The following is a 19,608-nucleotide window of genomic DNA, read 5'->3' as shown; positions in this document are numbered from 1 at the left end:
TTTTAGCTAGTTTTAAAGCAAATTAGGACATTACTGTTTCTGCTTCTGGTTTCGTTATGGTATTTGTTCGTGATATGTAAGAAAAAATATTTTTATTATTTGGTGTTCATGTAAAATAGTAAATAATAATTTGCAAAAGAAAATGTAGAAAAGTAACACTATATAAGTTTAACATTAACATTGATGTGAGTTAGTTTAAGGTAGGTATTAACTGAACTTATGTTAACAGTTAGACCTATGATTGAAAATATGAACTTCAATGTGATTTTTCACTTTGAGAATTATTTTAATGAGCTTGGTAAACCATTATTGGTTGCCTCTAGATTTACTGCATGTACTGTGACAGCTGTGTGTCGCTTATTTCTACGTATGACCAACCGTACGACCATACAAGAGTGTAACTTTTTTTTTATCAGTAATGAATTTAAGATTTCTAGATTCAATGCTAATCTTACAATCTGATGGATCATATTCTAAGAGATATTAAAGACACGAACACTTTGATATGACTTGTGTGTATACTCGTTTGTTATAATGTCATTTACTGAGTTAATCTCGAAGAATGTATATTTTGATTATGGCAGTAATATATTTGAATGTCGTACTGGATGTGTTACTTAAACAGAAATATTCGTGGTTTTCTCTGTGCCATGTAATGCTGATCAAGCAATCATTTGCCACGATTTGAAATATGTGTTCTACGAGGTTCTGTTTCACAAGGGAATAATGGTTGTTTGTGTTTTAGTAACACTGATGCACATATCTTCGGCACAGATACTTTGTTTCTGTCTGTAAAACAGGTGATTAGATGAAATCATTAGAAAAGTATAATGGGACCTCCAGTCTCTGTAGAAGTTAATGACGATCTTGGCTTATTCAGAAAACATAAATAAATATTTCTCAATATCGTTTAGCAATCTCAGGTGAAGCTATTAATCTTCCAGTTATGATACTGCTAATGTTTTGTGCTTCCACTTTTTTTGCCTAAATGTGTTACACCTTACCTGTATGAGGTATGGTAAGATCATTCGATGAGCAGAGTGGGTACTTCTCTAAAATAAGATACTTGAATCCCTTTCGAATCAATAGTAGCAACATCAAATGCAATTTAAGCAATCATATTATTACAAATGTACACGTCAAATTATCAGTACCGAAACTTCACACAGACAGAGTAAGCTCTTCTTGTCCAAGAGATTCTAATGAAAGTGGATAGTGTACCCTCTGTTGTGGGAGACCTGAGTTCGACTCCTGAGGGTCCGTGTGTCCTATAGCCTTGCTAATCTCAAATTCAATCCAATTCAACTTCGGAGGATATTGTTAAGTTTGCTGGAGCGGACAGATACGTATATCCTACAACAGTGGACAGCTCCCGTTAGTTTACTGGCGGAAATACATCCGTATATCCTATAACTGCGGATATTGTCCATAAGTTTATTGTAGAAGGTAGACTCGTTTACCATACAACTGCAGAGAATAGCAGCCTTACCTCCAAATGTTACGAAGGCAAATCTACCTGTCAAAAATAGAGGTAACGCATTACTTTGGCTTATTTAAAAGTACTAAATGTAGCTTGATAATTCGTTTAGGTTGGGTAAACATAAACACACACACACAGATATAAGGAAAGAAAGAAAAACGTTCAAAAGCATCGGTTATACATGAGATATGAAAAGCCCAAAATATACACTGAAGCCTATATACTAACACATCATTAGGACTGGTACTAGATATTTCTAAATCAGATGGAAATTCTATTAACTTCCAATTGTAATATCTGCAGACATTTTTAGAATCAGTGAAGCTTGAGGGTTCCATGAAAAAAGATATGCATTGGGTGTAGTACGAACATGAGTATCGAATAAAAAATCCACTTAAAATATCATTACACTTTTCATTTCACATTATTAGTCCAATCATGAATATGTTTGTAAATTGAGTGAATTAGATCTGGGTAATTGAAACTTTGTGTCTCTAAAGAAAACAGGTTGTGAATTACTGTTTTTGTGTATCTATGTATGTCACCACGTGACGAGTTCGTGCATACATGCATGAGTTACTTGCATGCACCAGAATGAAACAGTAAAACTGGATTATATGTCGTTAACAACCTTGTTGCCCTCATTTTAATGAAACAAAGAACGAGCTGTAAATAGTGCTATTCAAACGATGACACCACAAACACGTCATCAACACTACATTTCTGTTTATTTTTGAAAGCTCAGGTTTGTAAATATTTACGATTTCAGTAAACAAATTTCGCTTCAATTCATGACTAAAGACCATGCTGTGTGATGTACATGCCACTTCAAAATACATTTACAGTATACTTTTAATATTAACAATACATGTTCACACACGATTTGGTGTCGCTCATGTTGTACAAAGAACGTATCGCAAATAATTTTGATTTAATTTCCAGGATAAACCGATAGCTCTTTCCAGTAATCAATAAAGTTACCTTCTGCAAAAAAATAAAAATAAAAAATAAAATAAAATAAATAAAATAAAATAAAAAATAAATAAATTAAAAAAAATAAAAATATAGAATATATGTGATTAGTCATCCTACAAACGATATGACGCATTGGCAAAGTATTCTTATTGGCGAAGTACGTACGATATAACCTGCTGTGAATTCAAATGAGACACTTTTTTGAATTGCCGTATTTTGTTTACTTGCGCATGAAACGTTACAGTTTTTGTACTGATGACACAATAGATATTCTACAATCGTATGAAATCAGTCAATGACAGAAAGAACACCCTGATTAGCAGTCCCTCTGACTTTAGGACCCACATTCCCCATCAGCTGCTCGAAGTAGTTTTTACTGAATTGAAGTATTATTTTTCGGGCTCGTTCCTCCAAACGTTTGGTATATATGGTGTCTGGATTATTTTTGCTTTCAAATGAGATTTTTTTAATGGGATGGATTTGTGGCACATTTGGTGGATTGCGTTCTTCGCGTAAAAACTGCACTCCCTCCCGGTCCAGCAGCTGCTGCGCCCCTTACATAGTGAGAAGCTAAATCAGGCTAAAGGATGTAATCACCATTCGGATAGTCTTTGATAAATGGGATAAGTCTCTTTTGAATACATTCATTTTGATATATTTTGATTAATTGCACCCATTGATTGCTTATGAAAATATAGTCGAGTATGACTTTTTTCTGCTTATTGCCATCCAGAGGAGTAATTTCTGTGGACATTGTTTTGAACTTAAATTTTACGGACACAGGGACCAGATTCAAAGTACAACATGTTTCCACTAAAATCATACCTATTCACATCAACATGTATATTTCATCATCCATTATTACGTTCCTATCATCATTAGAGGCAGGAAACTCGTCCCTGGCAATATTGTTCAAAATGACTTTTTGTTTCTCACCTGCATGAAGCATCTTTTTTTGTCTTCCTTTTGGTCTCAGGTTCCAGTAGCCACTTCCTCATAACATCACGACTTTCTTTTAATGCACGTGCAGCACTTGAAATGGTATATTCGTCACTAGCGTCCATCAGTGACTCAATGTTCTCTTTGATTTTTTTCGTCATAATATTTTTTTCTTTCCTCCCTGTTCTGTTTTCTTTCATTAAAAATCCCATTTTTGATCCTTTTTAATATTCTGTACACAATTGTAGGACTCAATCCTTCTTTTCGAAAGTGGTTCACAACTTCAGCGTCAGAAAGTCCCGCATTCCTCAGCACGAAATCTCAAACACGAGTCCGATTGACTTCCGCTTTCCACGGTTGCATGTTTCCCTCTGACTATCTCCTCAACTGATACTGCCTGTATTCGCTTAACAGAGGGTGTAATGAAGCTTTCCCAACTGGTGTGCCGCTGCACACTGGTGTGCCGTGAATGAGCCGCTGGTGTGCCGCGAGGAAATCGAAACAAAATTATTAATAGCTATCAAATTGCAAGCCATAAGGAAAAATGAATATTCGTATTTCACATTACTATGAATCTACAATTTTAAGTTTCATACCGTGGTACTTTTCTGTACATTTTTAATGTTGAAAAAAGTATTTATCATTGTTATGGCCACTATTGCTTCTTCCTTGTTGCAGACTATTTCGTAACTTGAAATTTTAAAATATCATCCAGTCCTTTCGACAAAGCAAACATGCATACAAATTACCTACATTTGTGTTTTAAAAGTACAAGAGATTTATTTGTTCGCTCGTTATTTACTGCTTCCTTCTTAGTGAAAGTTTGGATACAGTTTTCGAAGAAGAAAGCGTATTTGTAAAAATCTGTGTCCAATATTTCATTGCAATTGTTTTCTATTTTAAAATTAGAATGAAAAATAAGCATAATGATTTACCACGGGGAAAAACCAGTGATCGAGCTTTCTTCTCTGTGGGAAGGAGATCAGTAATCACAGAAAAAAAAATACACGGTATTTTATATTTAAAGTAGTATCTATGAGTGTGCCGCGAGAATTCAAGTTACACCCATACTGTGCCGCAAGTTGAAAAAGGTTGGGAAACGCTGGTGTAATGTATGAAACAGTGCAAACAGAATTCTGCTCGGGTGTGTGTGTCATGAGTAATACGCGTTCAAAGTAGTGTGTCTCATTTGAATCCACAGCAGGTTACTGTACACGAAGCAACATCAGTTGCCAGTAGTTATCTCAAAGTGATTTCGTTTTAATATTGATGTTTTAAAAAAAACACTCATTGGTCCTCATTAGAGATAGAATGGTGTTATCATGTTCTATACGTTCTATCACGAGATCGAATGGCGTTAGAATGATTTCACGGGCTTCCGGAGGAAAAGTTTCTTCCCATAGTTGCGAAATTCAGTTCCGAAGCCATATCTCTTCTCATCTTCAATTTGAATTACCAGAAGTTTCGTACTCACCTACAATATATTGAAATGTAATGAAAAATCAAATGAAATATTGCAGTTTAACGTCCCATGATTATGCATTTTAGGCTAAGGGAGATGATGATTAAGGTAAGAGAATAATGATAGACGAATTGGTGGAATGGTAAAGTTTGAGGAAACGAAAATATCCCGAAAAAAAACCATGTTGTCCACCGCAAACTTACTTAGCTGGGACCAAACCATGGACCTCGGTAAACGCTGTACTAATGAGCGACAGTGGCCACATCAATATATTAAAATTCCATTATTTGAAGCCATCACTGTCCGTTATACATTATTCACACCGTTATACTCTATATTTTGTGTTTTGGGGAAACTGCTTGTTGTGCTCCAGCCCTTATCCTCTAGAAATTGAAAACACGCTAACCTCCGATTCCAGCTTCATTGATAATGTTCAAGTTTTAACAACCCACGATTACTACTCTGATATCTACAAAGATTTCACTTAATTACAAAAGAAAAAATATCTCATGATTAAATCTCGCATGGCCAAAATTGTAACCGATGGAAATTTTTCATGTTGTAAGTATCTTGCATATATTTCACGAGCAAATTCTCACATGCTAAGAAACTTGTGAATATTATTATTTTAAACTGTTTTCACGAATTAGTTGGTTTGAATTTATCTTCTGAAGGTATCAACACATTACTTTTGAAATATCGAAAATATTCCTGTATTACTGTTGCATTTTAATTACTTAAAAAGGCAATCATCATATTAGCGAATATTTTATGTAAGATAGAGCTATTCTAAAATTTGCCGACTACCTTCAATTAATTTTCCATATTACCTGTGCACTAGTTAAACAGATTAGCATGATATCTGCCAAATTTTTGACACAATCGATCGTGCAAGAACACTCGTAAATGTTTAGCAGTACGACTGTGACCATGAAAGATTATAAGGCCTATACCGAGCGACATTTTATACATGCAAAAAATTTTGACCTGATGCTTTATATATATATATTTTCGTTTTTCTGTGCAGTGGTTATCAATTATACTTCAGAGTTGTGGTCCTCCTTTTGCTGTTTAAGTCATGGTACGGACACCACACCTTTAAAGTTTGGTATCTGCGTAGTAATAGTAGTTGAGAGTGTAGTAGCAATATTAACAACAATTAAATCATAAATGTTTATTTATGCTAGAAACATACAACATATGGTACATAGATTCCGGAGGTCCATGGCATTATTTATATCTTTATAAATTATGAGAACGCCACGGACCTGTAAAATATGCTAAACGGACTCATAGAGATACATAGACCAGTGGCAGGTCTAACCTGGGCCCGGGGGGCCTAGGACCCCTACAATTTTTGAGTGACAAAAGTAATTTTAGCTATTATTTATATATTTTTGAAAGTGTATAGTAAACTCATGATATAGCTATCATAGTCTGGGGTCTGGCTGCTCCCTCCCCCAGAGTTTACCTTCTAGAACCGCCTCTGCCGTAGACCACCAATTGGGAAACGCTGTTTTAGATCATTGAATTTCATTTTTATTCATGGTAAAGATGACATAATAACCACAACCTAATGCGAAGAATAATATGAGACAGTGTTAGTTGTATATTGTTATAATAGTATAAATATCCTCAACAATGACACTTGTTGAAAGTGCTATCAATAAAAACAGAATACAACCGGAAAACCTAGCTCAGATGCTCCTGGCGTGTAAAGCTATTGCCAATCCGAGCTTGTCTCTGCTCAAGGTCGACCTTTAATATAGCGATTTTCTTTTCCTTAGACTAGAGTACGTTTGTTTTATCTTGGCACGCTTCCTGCCTAAAGGATGGATCTGTCTCCAACGCGTTCTTGCCACGTGACAGTTAAGTTGCAAGTTACAATACGCTAGGAAACCAACAAAACGCTACACCACTCACAAGTCACTGTAATACATTTGGTCGTGTGTGTCAACTGAGCACTTCAAATACCCGCCAAGTAGCAATGACCTCATTTGATGGGTTGGCTGACAACTAACGTCACCTACACGACAAAGCCAACAAGACGGCTATTGGATTAAAACGATCACGTGAGTGCTGGCAGAAAATACTTCAAAAGCCAATCAAGTACACTGGCGGGAATTGTGCCAAGATAAAACTAACGCACTCTAATGATGGGCAAATATTTAAAAGAGTGGGTAAACCAACCTTAAACAGGAGTGAGTAAAAAAAAAAAAAAAAAAAAAAAAAAAAAAAGAGAACAATTATTCGTACTAATACAATTTATTAAAATCAACAATGGTAGATTTTATAAGTTTCTTATTTCAATCCCTATTAATGGTTGAACTTACTCATATTCTGATACGAACTAGGATGCACTGTTTCCAAGAAATGAAATGAAATGTTCATATTATCAGATTGTGCCTAAGTACAATTCCTTTGATGTAATCATATTCTTCTTTTCAATCGTAAAATTAGGCCGATTTTTCCACGCGGTTTATCCGCAACCGCCACGTTTACTAAGTACATTTTTGAGTCAAATGAGTGTTTATTTCAACTAATATTCAAACCTAGGACCAATTCAAAAAAAACTCCCATTATTATCTATTAGCATTTTTACTCTGTAGTGATCAACTCTAAAACCAGTAGTTGTTGATTTCTGCCACTTCCGGTTTGAACAGAAAGGTAAAAGAACTCAGAATGCTAAATCGATTCCAACAAAAAACAACTTCTCGGTATATCTTATCATTTCTTTTCTGTATGTAAATCCGAAGTTTTAGTAGAGTTTTATCACTTCCGGTTTTAGTAAATTGAAAATGAAATACGGTATTTCAGTTTCACGTCCCACTATTATAGTCATTATTAAGGGGCACGATGATTAAGACAAGTGAATGATGATGGAATGAATTGTGGGAGCAAACGGGATACTCCGAGAAAACCCACGGACACCATATTGTCTACCACATTCTTACTTGGCTGTGATCGAACCAGGGTCCTGCGCACCAGAGGTAAACGCTCTACCACTGAGCCACCCATGTCCCCTTTTAGTAAATTAAGGATGGAAATGAAATGTGTTCGTGTAACGCTTAATTGATCCCAGGATACCGCTCCTCAATATATTGTATATTGCTGGTTTGCTCTATGGTAATCGACGATAAAATCGGAAAGCGTTCATTTCTATAACTTCCGTTTACAATTTGTACCATACGGGGTGTTTCATGGTACATTGCGTTATAATTCTCCTATTTGAGCTTTTTCGTCTGGTTTTTTTTTTTTTTTTTTTGTTTGTTTTTCAAGTCTAGAGGCATTGTAGAAGACCTTATATAGTTTCACACTTTCCTGCGTCGAGACATAGGAGGTGATGACGTCATAATTCTAAAATATATATTTTCACTTATTAAGCCTATGTTCATTATTTTTTGGCGGGCATATTTTTGCACGTAGAAGGTTGAAATTGAGCACAAACATTCAGTCTACCGAGTAGTATTTAACAGATTTTTTTCAGATTTATGCGTTAAAACAGGGGGAGGGTCCAGAGAGGCTAAAAGTTGAAAAAAGGGATATTTCGATCAAACAAATCCCTTTTTCGGGAATTTCCCGCCTTAAATACATGATGGAGACGTGCGAATAGTACCGCCTGAAAGGCAGTTCTATTCTGAAGAGAATGATGGGCGAAACATGACCCTAGGGTAATTCGGGATGTCTCAGGAAATTTTTTACATGAGATCATAGTGTTTTGCGGTAATTTGGGGCATTGTAGGAATTCTTGATAAAATTTATCCCGCCCTTAGTATTCAAGATAGAAACTTGAAATTTGGCACACACATTCAGTATACCAAGTACTATCTGTCAGAGTTTTGTTTAGATGTCTATGTTCAAGCAGGGCCGTTCCAGGGGGGCCCAAAGTGTGAAAAAAATATTCCCTCCAAAATTTTTCCTTTGACATTATTTTTCCCGCTCCTGGTATATGGTATGAGCATGCAAGTGATACCATTTGAAAGCCAGCTCCATTTTGAAGAGAATGAGGTATGAACCATGATCCTAGGATAAATAGTGACGATGCAGTAGCTGCTTGACTGAAAGTGTAAAAAATACCCCAAAAACCCATAAAATCCCGAAAGGGTTAATGAATCATCTTCATTAACGAGCTCCAATACTATCTTTTGACCTTCTACATCCAGGCCCGTGGCCAGACCCAAAATTTAGGGGGGCCGGCCCCCTCTTGCCCCCCCCCCCCCCGTGAATACGATCCTGTCTACATCCTGGCCAATATTGATGGTGATTCATAGAGTAAACCAAACCAAACCCCTTGGCGTAAGAGCCCTTTTTGTAGACTTGTGCCGCACCAACGCCATCTCTTAGCGACCAGCTGAACTACGTTCAACCTAGTGATGAACACGTGTTCATTGCGTTGCAATGCTCTGTCTCTAACAGACGTATCAGGAGCTTTTTAGACTTAGTGATTTATCAAGTAGTTCCTGATATTTTGTTTGTCTTTCGGACGGAAGGATACCACAATTTCTGCCTCCCGGAGAAACGAACATACCACACCACGGACATATATAGGGTAACAGTATAATAGAGCATTTGTAAACCAAACTTCATGAACTGTAACCTTGATTTTAAAACGGTTAAAGATATCACATATACAAAAGGGGTGCCCACAGAGGGGGGCTATGACGCAAAGTGCGTCATTGAAATATTTGGGGGGGTTTAAAATCTATATAAATATGTTTGAGGGCTGTAAAAATTAATCGAAAAGAAGATTTTTTCATGGAAGAACACCTACGGATAGACAATTGGGGGGTGCGTCATGGACATAAGGGGGGGGGGGCACCAAGAACCTATTCCGATAGTTTTGCAGTACAGGAAACTTCTAGTAGTAGTTTCAAGAATCGAGAAATCTTTCTTTCTTTTTGATGTCACACGGTTTTGCTCTTTAGGTTAGGGAAGATAATGGCTAAGGTAAGGGAATGATGATGGAAGAATTGGTGGAAAGAGAACGTAGAAGGAAATGGGAGCACCCCGAGAAAACCCAGGGACACGACGTTGTCCATCACAGTCTTATTTAGCCGCGGATCAAACCAGGGACTTCACATACCTGAGGTAAGCGCTCTGCCACTGAGCCAGTGTGCCCCCTTGCAAAAAGCGAGTTTCTTGTAGTAGGACAATGTGATATTCTTGAAGCGACTATCCAGTATATACTAGTAATTACTGGTATAATTTTTTACTGCTGTTATATATGTTTTCTCAGAAATCACAAGATTAATTTTTCCTGTCGTTCTCCTTTAAACTTTTTTTTTTTTTTTTTTTTAATTTTTCATGTCATAGTCATCTAGTGACTTTTTTGTATTAAAAGTTGGCAACATTAACGTTGGTTGTGTCACTTGTCACTAAAGCCAACAAGTGGAGGCACCAGGAAGGAAATTGCAGGGCATGATACATAGCTGCTCTTGGAGCCTCGAAAATTAATAAAACGAGAAACAGGGCTAATTTGGTGGAAAGGTCGGCAACCCCTCTTCCCCCCCAACCAAGTCTCCAAGGTTGAGAAGTTGCTTCCCTTCCCCCCATGTGCCTTGTTCTCTGACTTTTCTCAAAAGAGACGAGACAATTAGTGACAAATACCTCTGCATGGTGCTCTCCACATCCTCTGAAAAATGCGAGGAAAACAAAAAAAGGGGTAGGCAAAAATGAGAGAAGATAGAACAATGGGAAAGAGAAGAACAGGTATTAAAGCCATTTTGTAGAGGATATAGTAATTGCATATACGAAGAGAAAATACCTACGAACCCACCTGCCCACGCATACCAGGAGATAAGTTTATGCGTAAATATCATTCTTTGAAAGCGAATTTATTTGTTAAGATATGTTTTTAAAGGAGCGCTATTCACAAATAGATGGCAGCACGTGTCATCTACCTTTCTAATGTATTTTGTAGAGAGCAAAAGTATTCACAATAATTGAATGAACTTCATGAGATCAAGATTCAAATTTTGTCCAAGAACAAGTTGAATTTAATATTTAGAGAATAACTAATTCATACACTTTTGTGATATTTTGTTTCTTTCGTTTTTGACAGAATTTTATTCTTGGAATCATACTTCTGAAGAAATTTAGTGCTTTGTACAATAAATAACGAGTGAAACAAGTTAAACAAAAAGTGCACTATTGTTCTGTGATTCTACTATTGGTAAACGTATCCTTGGAGAAAGTTACAATATTCATTTCCTGAAGTTGATTCGGGAACAAGATGGCGACGGACACTTTACATCTGGAGTATCATGCTCCTTCAATTGTGCAATTGTGAACTCGTACATACTTTTAAATTTTGACAAAATTTAGTTTCTTTACAATTTTTATATACAGGTATTACATCTTTTTTATATGTCCTGAGCCTCTAACCCCCAAGTAATTTTACAAATTGTGTGAAAACAAATCTACTTGGAACAGGCGAATTCGTCCATGTTGGAACGCGCCATTTTATTCAAATCTACGTTTGCAAAAATAATTTAAAACAAATTTAGTGAAGCAGTCCACTGGGCTATAAGGCCGGGACTGTCTTTATAAATCTCCCAAAAGGGAGATAACTATAACTAGAACTAGAAGTTGATTCAATTATTGTAAATACTGAAACGTTTTACAAAATATGTTCAAAATACGTCTTGTAAAATATGACTCATGAAATTTTGTTATTTTGAGAACAAATATTTCATTAATAACTCTAACATATGGCATAAGCCATGTCTTGTGGAAACATTAACGGGTAATTTTACTTTTGGGGTGAGTTTTCCTGGGTAAAATTTTCCGAAAAGTCATAAGTTTGTTCGTATTTTACACGAAAATATTTCATTAATAGCAGCAGCTCAACATGATTTAGTTCAAGGAATTGGAGTGAAAAAGTTTAGTGCTACTTGAAAAATAAAACTATGTTGGATTGGTTAAAGTGTTAACTTTGTGCTATCACATAGTATGACAAATAATGTCCTCCTGGCAGTATTTGCATGGTACACGATTTCAGCATATTCTGTTCATTGATTTAGAATAGTCGTGAGCAACAGCCGGCCCGCGGGCCATATGCGGCCCGCCTAACCCTGTCTTCCGGTCAGCTGGTCAGTTATTGGAAACAATAATTATTATCATTTTTCTTTCTTACAAACTCGTTAAGAGTGAACTGAAATTTTCCATCGATCACACAGTGCAAAACATGGTAACGCCCTAAAGACAAGCACTTGGCAAACGTACGTACTTAGGGGAAATTTCCCTCGGTATAAGGATTGCTAGATGTACTGAGCTTGCTGAGCTTAGATTGCTAGAAGTTCTAAATACATTATTCTGCTCCTCTCTAGTGAGTAAATATTTTAGTTACCAGTATAGCAGTTGTTTTGTGTTATTGTGATGTAAATTACGATGAACATGTTCCATCATTTAATACTATACTATTCAATTGTCGTAAAAATTATATACCTACAGTGCAGTCCGCGACGCCATTTAGTGCTCTGTGATTTTTCCGCCCACTGTTCCGAGTTGCACATCCTTGGTTTAGAAGTTACAAAGGCGTATCTACATATATTGCTGATCATATAATTGTGCTGTGTCAATTTAAATGCAATAAAATATTTTCCATGTTCTGTAACAACAGTTACAGAGTTACGGGCTATTTTAATCCTTCATGCAATTTTTGAAAACATTACTTAAAATGCTTTGTCAGTTTATGATTATAGGCAAAGTTATGAATTATTGAATACGAAGAAATAATGAGTAAATGGTAAATTATTCATTGTATAAAACTCTAAGTATAATAATTAATGGGATTTTAAGAAGCAATCTGCGATTTTCAGAATAGAAAGATCCTGTAGTGAGATCATGGATAGAGTTTAAATATTTTGCTTTCAATATACGTACATGAGTCTGGTATTTATTTTTTCTAGTCATGTGAATAATGAAAACTATTTATTTTTGAAAGAGAACATTAAAACCCAATCACTATACCACAGGAGAACTCCATAAATAAATTTTCTCGTCCTGCTGTTACCACTGTAGTTAATGTAGAACTTTTTCTCTTTCAATGAAGTAGGTACATTATGTTCTACATTTCTGTTTATAGCCACAATTGACATTAAGACGCGTATCACACCACTGGGATAGCTTGAAAAATGCCTCTTCATAAAACATTCTGTCCTACGTATGCAGGTGTCGCAGGCTGGCGGTTTTCACCTTTTCGTTGCTTACAAAATGTTTTCCTGGTCAACTAGTCTACTCAAGAAGGGAATATGTGACTGTGTGCAATATTCTCAATTTAAAGGGGAATGAATGTTCAATGCATTCCCAACCAAAGCCATCCATATGTTCTACAGACATTACGCGTTCTGGCGTTATCACCAGTCAGAATGAGATCTGAGTATGACTGGTTACTTTTGCTTGATTGAACCCCTTCACACATATTAAAGTATTTTCTATTTTTTTCTTTTCCTCTCTTCCTCTCTCTCTATATATATTTGTTTACAGTATCGCTTTGAATTGACAGTTCCATTTGCAAAGGAACTTCAGAAGAAAACACCTCTCGTAACCCAGAAGAAAATAAGGAGTACTTTACCCACTGAAAGAATCACCATGAACTTCTTATTGTGTGGTGAATTGAGCCTTTGCCATTCAATAGATGAGCGTTGAGCAAACCTATCATCGCCTGTTTCAATCTGACTGAGTAACACGTTGCCCTCTCACTCTCAATGCAGGAGAATCTGTAGAATTTTGTGTATCTCTTTCGGTAATGCAGGAGATTGTGATTGATTGCATATCCTTGCACATATCCTAATTATAAGCTCCGCAGTAATTTAATCCCTTATCAACCTTTTGCTCACTTGAGTAAGTTCATTCACTGGCCCCATTAGATGATAATGGTCATCTTGACCGATTCTTGTCAATATCATAATGGCATTTTCTTCCCCATCTGTAAACTGCCTACACAACCTCCTTTTCATTTGCACTGACTTGACGTGAGGACACAAATATATACGAATCATTTGTGGATTTCTGAACACAGCGTGTTTATTCGTTCATACCACACTCCCGTTGCTGTCCAGGATTGCAGCACACCACTTCAGTTGTCGTTATGTTCAGACACACTTTTTCCTGCAGGTATTGTTTCTTGAAAGCAACTCGTCAGCACCTAAAACAACATATATATATATATATATATATATATATATACTATGATTAGTAGAAATATGTACATATTATACAATGACATGAAGATCATTAAATCACAATTCAGTACGCAGAAAAAAACAGGAAAAATTATATGTGGACTATTCCCTGTGTGTTTTTAGATAACCGCATCAAAATAACTATCAAACATTATAAGTTATCGGATTGTTTTAGTTATTTGCCTATGAATATTGTCTTCCATTGATGATGAACTAGGGAAGGAAAAACATACATGACGTGGGTTCTGAGACGAGAAAGATGAAGGCGAATTAATTCTCGGAGTGTTTATGATACCGTCGATGATCCGAGCCAGAAGACCTCGGCAAGCCATCTTTCTGTCAGAAGGAACAAAAAAAATCTGCTGGAAGCTTTGTGTTTGCTGAGGTGACGGGTGCCTTTCATTTCTTGAAGACTTTGGCCTCTTTCAACAAGGGAAGAGGAGAAACTCGGGAGGACATTGATAAACTGGATCGTTTCCGTTTTGAACCCAAAATCTGAATATGAAAAACGTTTCTTCTTCACCATACAAAAAAGAAACAATTTTTTTTCTGTCTCTAAGACGTACAGCATCTCATTTCTTCGTTATCCTATATATATATAGGTTAGGTTTATGTTTGCATCTCATTTCGAGTGTCAATTTTTTCCCTTCAAGTAGACAGCTGATTACAGAAGATTGCTTATATATCATCCCTTTCAGTGTTTGTGCATTTTATATTAACCTACGCCAAGAATACTAATGTATACTTCTTTCTTTTGCACCAAACTGCTATACTAACAAAAACTCTAAGGTTTATTCGACACCTCATGCAGTATGTGTGTGCTTTTGGATAAAGCAAATGAATGTAGAAAATAGGTGGAGACAGGTGCAGTGGACCACATGGACTGTATAAACACAAACACTGGTTCGTTCTAAAGTAGTTTGAATTAATAATACTATACGTTTCTTAAATTATCCAATTAAAACAAGAATTCTAGGAATTATCCAAATAAAATGGATCAAATCATTGCAATCTTGGCCAAAACTTTAAGAATGATCCAAAAAATGCATCAAAAGATTGGGATCCCTGCCTCTGTAGGTTTTGGATCAGGGACCACAAAATTTTTGAACCGCAATTAAAATGAGTTCTGGCATTTTCTACGGAATAAAGACATCGTACCAGGGGGGGGGGCGATAGCCCCGATCGTTCACTCCCCAGGAAGAGGAATCTTTCTTATTTTGTATGTATAAATAAAACCCATCCCAATGTTTGGAGCCCTTAAAAGTAGTAGTATGACAACCCACCGCCCCCCCAGAAGTCGGTCCTGGATCCGCCCCTGCATCATACTAACTTCAGTGATAGTTTGCGTACACTATATGTTGTTCTCCAGATATAAGGCGTACAAGAAAATTGTTGATTGAACTATATTGGATCTTTTGATCCATTAAAATGTACATAGACATAACACTACCATATTCTATAGGTTGTATATATAGTAGATTGGGGTGAATAGGGCCACTTTCAAGAAAATTACCTCGTACTGCTACAATTGGTGCTTTATTAAAGAACTTTTTACAGATTTATAATATACCATATCTCTACTATAAAGTTCACAAAAAATCATTTTCTTCAAAAATTGTATAATACTATAAAAATGTATATATATACTCGCCTCGAATGGCCCTATTCATCCTAACATATCTGGGTGAATAGGGCCGTTCGTAAGGTGAATAGGGCCACATGTATTAAGTGGATTAAAACCACACACAATTGTAAAGTCGTACTAAAACATAGAATAGAATTCGTATACATAATATTTTAGAATAATAGAAGGTGTAAACGGTAGATTTACGTGCTTATAAAGTCATTTATTTATATTTGACGTTTCTTACTCTGCAGACCTTGAGTTGTTAGCGTTAATTTCTGCTTCCTTATTAGATATTTCAATTGTGCAACAGGACAAAAAAATTATACTGTTTCTTGTACGTCATCTGTGTTTAACGCTCATAATTTCCGATCTGAAATAAGAAAGAGAGACAAAAAATATCGAATTCTTATATCACCACTATGTATAAGACGATAGATAGGATGAATGGGTGGGGTGTGGTTGATGCATGCATTCGTACAAAATTTAAGTGGGAAAAAATCTTCGAGTTTTACTTCCCAAGGTTATGCAGGGTAGGCTAAAGGAGACGGGGATGATGCGAATGAATTAAATGTTGGAATGAAAAAAGTAGGAGTAAACAGGAAAACTCCGATAAAACCCATCTACACGGTGTTTGTCCACCACTTGGCGCGAGCTGGGATTCAACCAGGGACCCCACACACTGGAGGTGAACGTTTTGCCACTGAGCCATCGCAGCTCCTATAACAAAATACTTTGGATAGATTGGATAGATTAATAATTACCTGTACCTTGGGCAGAAAGTACTCATACATGTGCACTATACTTAATAGAATGTTAATTTCATATTAACAAAAGAAGAATGTTTTTCAAGATATGTAAAATTATTATTATGGGATAGTTGTTGCTATGTAAATGTTTTATGGATACCTAGTCAGCAAGTTTGTGTGCTTGACAGTTTGAAGGAAAATATATTATAAAGTATATCAGCTAATAAACCATTTTAGCAACGTTCATCGACGTTATCATTCAATAGAAAAGGTGAGAATAATGCTATATAATTATTAAAGATAATTTTTACATGCAAACTAATACTACCACTCAATATTTGTATATCTTACTTAGACGGACCAGGTTGACGACTACCCTTGGTAAGTCGTTATAAAAATTTTGGTGCCTTCACACCGGGATTGTAAAAATTTTGGTTTACCTCACCCGGGACTTTTCATAAATTCTATACCCCGAAGCAAAGTAAGGGTGAATTTACTTTTACAATTAAGTTAATGAATACAAATTTGACCATATTGAGAAGTGGTAGAATAATGATAAGGAAAATGGACACTGAAATAATGGAGAATGAATCCACCAATAGTGACAACGGTGAACCTAGTGTAACATCAAGAATGACATCGGAAGACCGAATCTTGCTAGTCTTACAGCGGCAATTGATTCAGATGTCTACCGAATTAAAGCAGACGATGAAGCATAACTCTGAAGAATTAAGTAGACGAATAGAACAGAAGTCTGATGAATCTAACAAGCAATACGAAGAATTAAAGCAGACGATAGAACATAACTCTGAAGAATCCAACAAGCAATACGAAGAATTGAAGCAGACGATAGAACAGAAGATGGAACAGAAGTCGGATGAAACGAAACAATTAATTATTCAGACGATGAGCGATATTACCTCGCAATTCGAGGAAAAGTTAAAAGGAATATTGGAGGAATGCCAGGGTAATCACAACCACCTGAGCCAAGAAATCAGTGATATAAAAAAGGATTTAGAAGTAACCGAATCTTCTGTTCAACAACAAAAGATCCAGGTCATCAATAATGCTAACAACATACGAGCAAATACGCAGTCGATAGCTACGTTACAGGAAGAAATTAGAATGCTACGGGTTAAGGACAACACATACCGTAATAACATGTGTAGTGATCGCTTGGAGTTTCCCCACTCACCAGAGATGAACTCGCCTTCGCCGGTGTCTGATGATGATATTATATTGGAAGAAATACATCCGAAGAGTACAGATGGGCGAAACATAGATGGTGTAATGACACATCACGTCATGGATAGGAACTATCACCCAATAAGTACACGGAATGATAAAAGGAAGGTAAAATTAAGTGTTAAGATGAGTGAAATTCGAGCTATGAGCAAATTCAGTGGTAAGTGTAACGAGAATGCTACTTCTTTCTTAGAGAAATTCCAGGACGAATGCAATATTATGTGTATAGATAGATCACAATATATGAAATTAATTCCTCATGTATTACTCCCACCTTGTTCATTATGGTTTAAAGCAGTACGTGATCACATCAATACATATGATGAATTCAAAGCGGCACTGATCGCAAATTATGAAAATGACTTTTTGCTTGCGAATAGAGATGCCACCATTAGAAATCAACACTTCAATCCTCGATTGCATAAATCTATTGTAGACTTTGTTGTAAATACATACAACGAATTAAAGGTCGTTAATCCATTGCAATCGGAATCGAGAATAATAGCATCGATTCGGAATTTGCTTCCATTTAAATTGCAACAGATCTTATTTTCCACACAGTGTATGACTTTCAACCATTTATTAATGCTTGTCCAATGGTATGAAACTCAATACCATGCTATGAATCAACAAGCAGGAATGGGTAAAAATAAGAATAATTCAGATCATTTTGTGCCTCTTCGGAATTTGAATATCCGAAGTGTGAACAATACGGAGCATAACCTAAGCCGAGTAAATTCTAGCAATCAAAATGAGCAAAATAGGCAAAGTTATGTAGGGAATCCGCCTAACCTAATTAATCGCAGTAATCCATATGTTAGACCATATAGTCAAAATAGGTTTAAAAATAGACCGAATGTATGGCGAAATTCTAGGAATACAGCAAACTACGCGGATAGACATAATTGGAGATCAAGAGATGGCACTTCACATCCGGATCCAGGTATTGAAGTAATTCCTGTACATAACAATAATACGGGACATAATAATGATTGTGCAGTACAATGTACTTTATTAAATCCATATGCAAGTATGAATGTAACCTGATTACCGTTAATGAAATTAAGTTAAATTCATATCAGTTATAGATTTTCATGAACATTTATTTTATTTTTATTCAATTTAATTCTCTTTAATTCTCATTAATCAATGATAATTCTCAAATGTTTTTGATATATGTAAGAATTATAATTCGATTCATAAATGATTAAAAGCAAAGGTTATTTATATTAGATTGATTTGTGTAAAAAAAAAAAAAAACTTAACTGTCAAAGAGTATGTTAAGAAGAAGATCTATTCTATAAAACTAAATATTCGACAACTATCTTGAATGAGATTCTTCTATGTTGTGATGCCTTATTAATCTAATGTTTATTTCAAAATATCACCTAAAATGATTATCATATAATGCGCCCTGACTATTTGTAACTCATGTTTGTCCCTTACGATTTTTGAATTCGCACCCTTCAACGATTAAATAAATGAGCGACGATATTTTTAATAAGAAAATATAATAATAATATAATGAATGTAATTAAAAATAAGTATTGATGAAGTGTAATATTTGTTATAAATATATATATATATATATATATATATATATATATATGAAATGTAATAAAGATATATATGAGGCGCGATCAAAATGTGATGGACTTATGCAATGTAAGAGCACTATTGTAAACGGACCAGTGGTTCTTGAACATAAAAGCCAAACTCGCTTATGACTTTTATATTCAGTCCATTTTGTCGGGCGACATTTTATATAACAAAATACTTTGGATAGATTGGATAGATTAATAATTACCTGTACCTTGGGCAGAAAGTGCTCATACATGTGCACTATACTTAATAGAATGTTAATTTCATATTAACAAAAGAAGAATGTTTTTCAAGATATGTAAAATTATTATTATGGGATAGTTGTTGCTATGTAAATGTTTTATGGA

The 19,608-nt window shown here is 35.6% G+C and overlaps 1 protein-coding gene across 1 annotated transcript in view; it reads left to right on the top strand.

Moving 5' to 3' along the window:
• LOC145661471 (uncharacterized) overlaps positions 1 to 19,608 on the top strand; it is a 551,403-nt gene that overhangs the window by 201,355 nt on the left and 330,440 nt on the right. The gene's annotated exons all lie outside the window — the stretch shown is intronic.

The sequence above is a fragment of the Thermobia domestica genome, chromosome 10 (genome assembly GCF_964235325.1).
Source record: "Thermobia domestica chromosome 10, izTheDome1.hap1.1, whole genome shotgun sequence".
Lineage (NCBI taxonomy): Eukaryota > Metazoa > Arthropoda > Insecta > Zygentoma > Lepismatidae > Thermobia > Thermobia domestica.
This window is presented reverse-complemented; position numbering and strand designations above follow the sequence as displayed.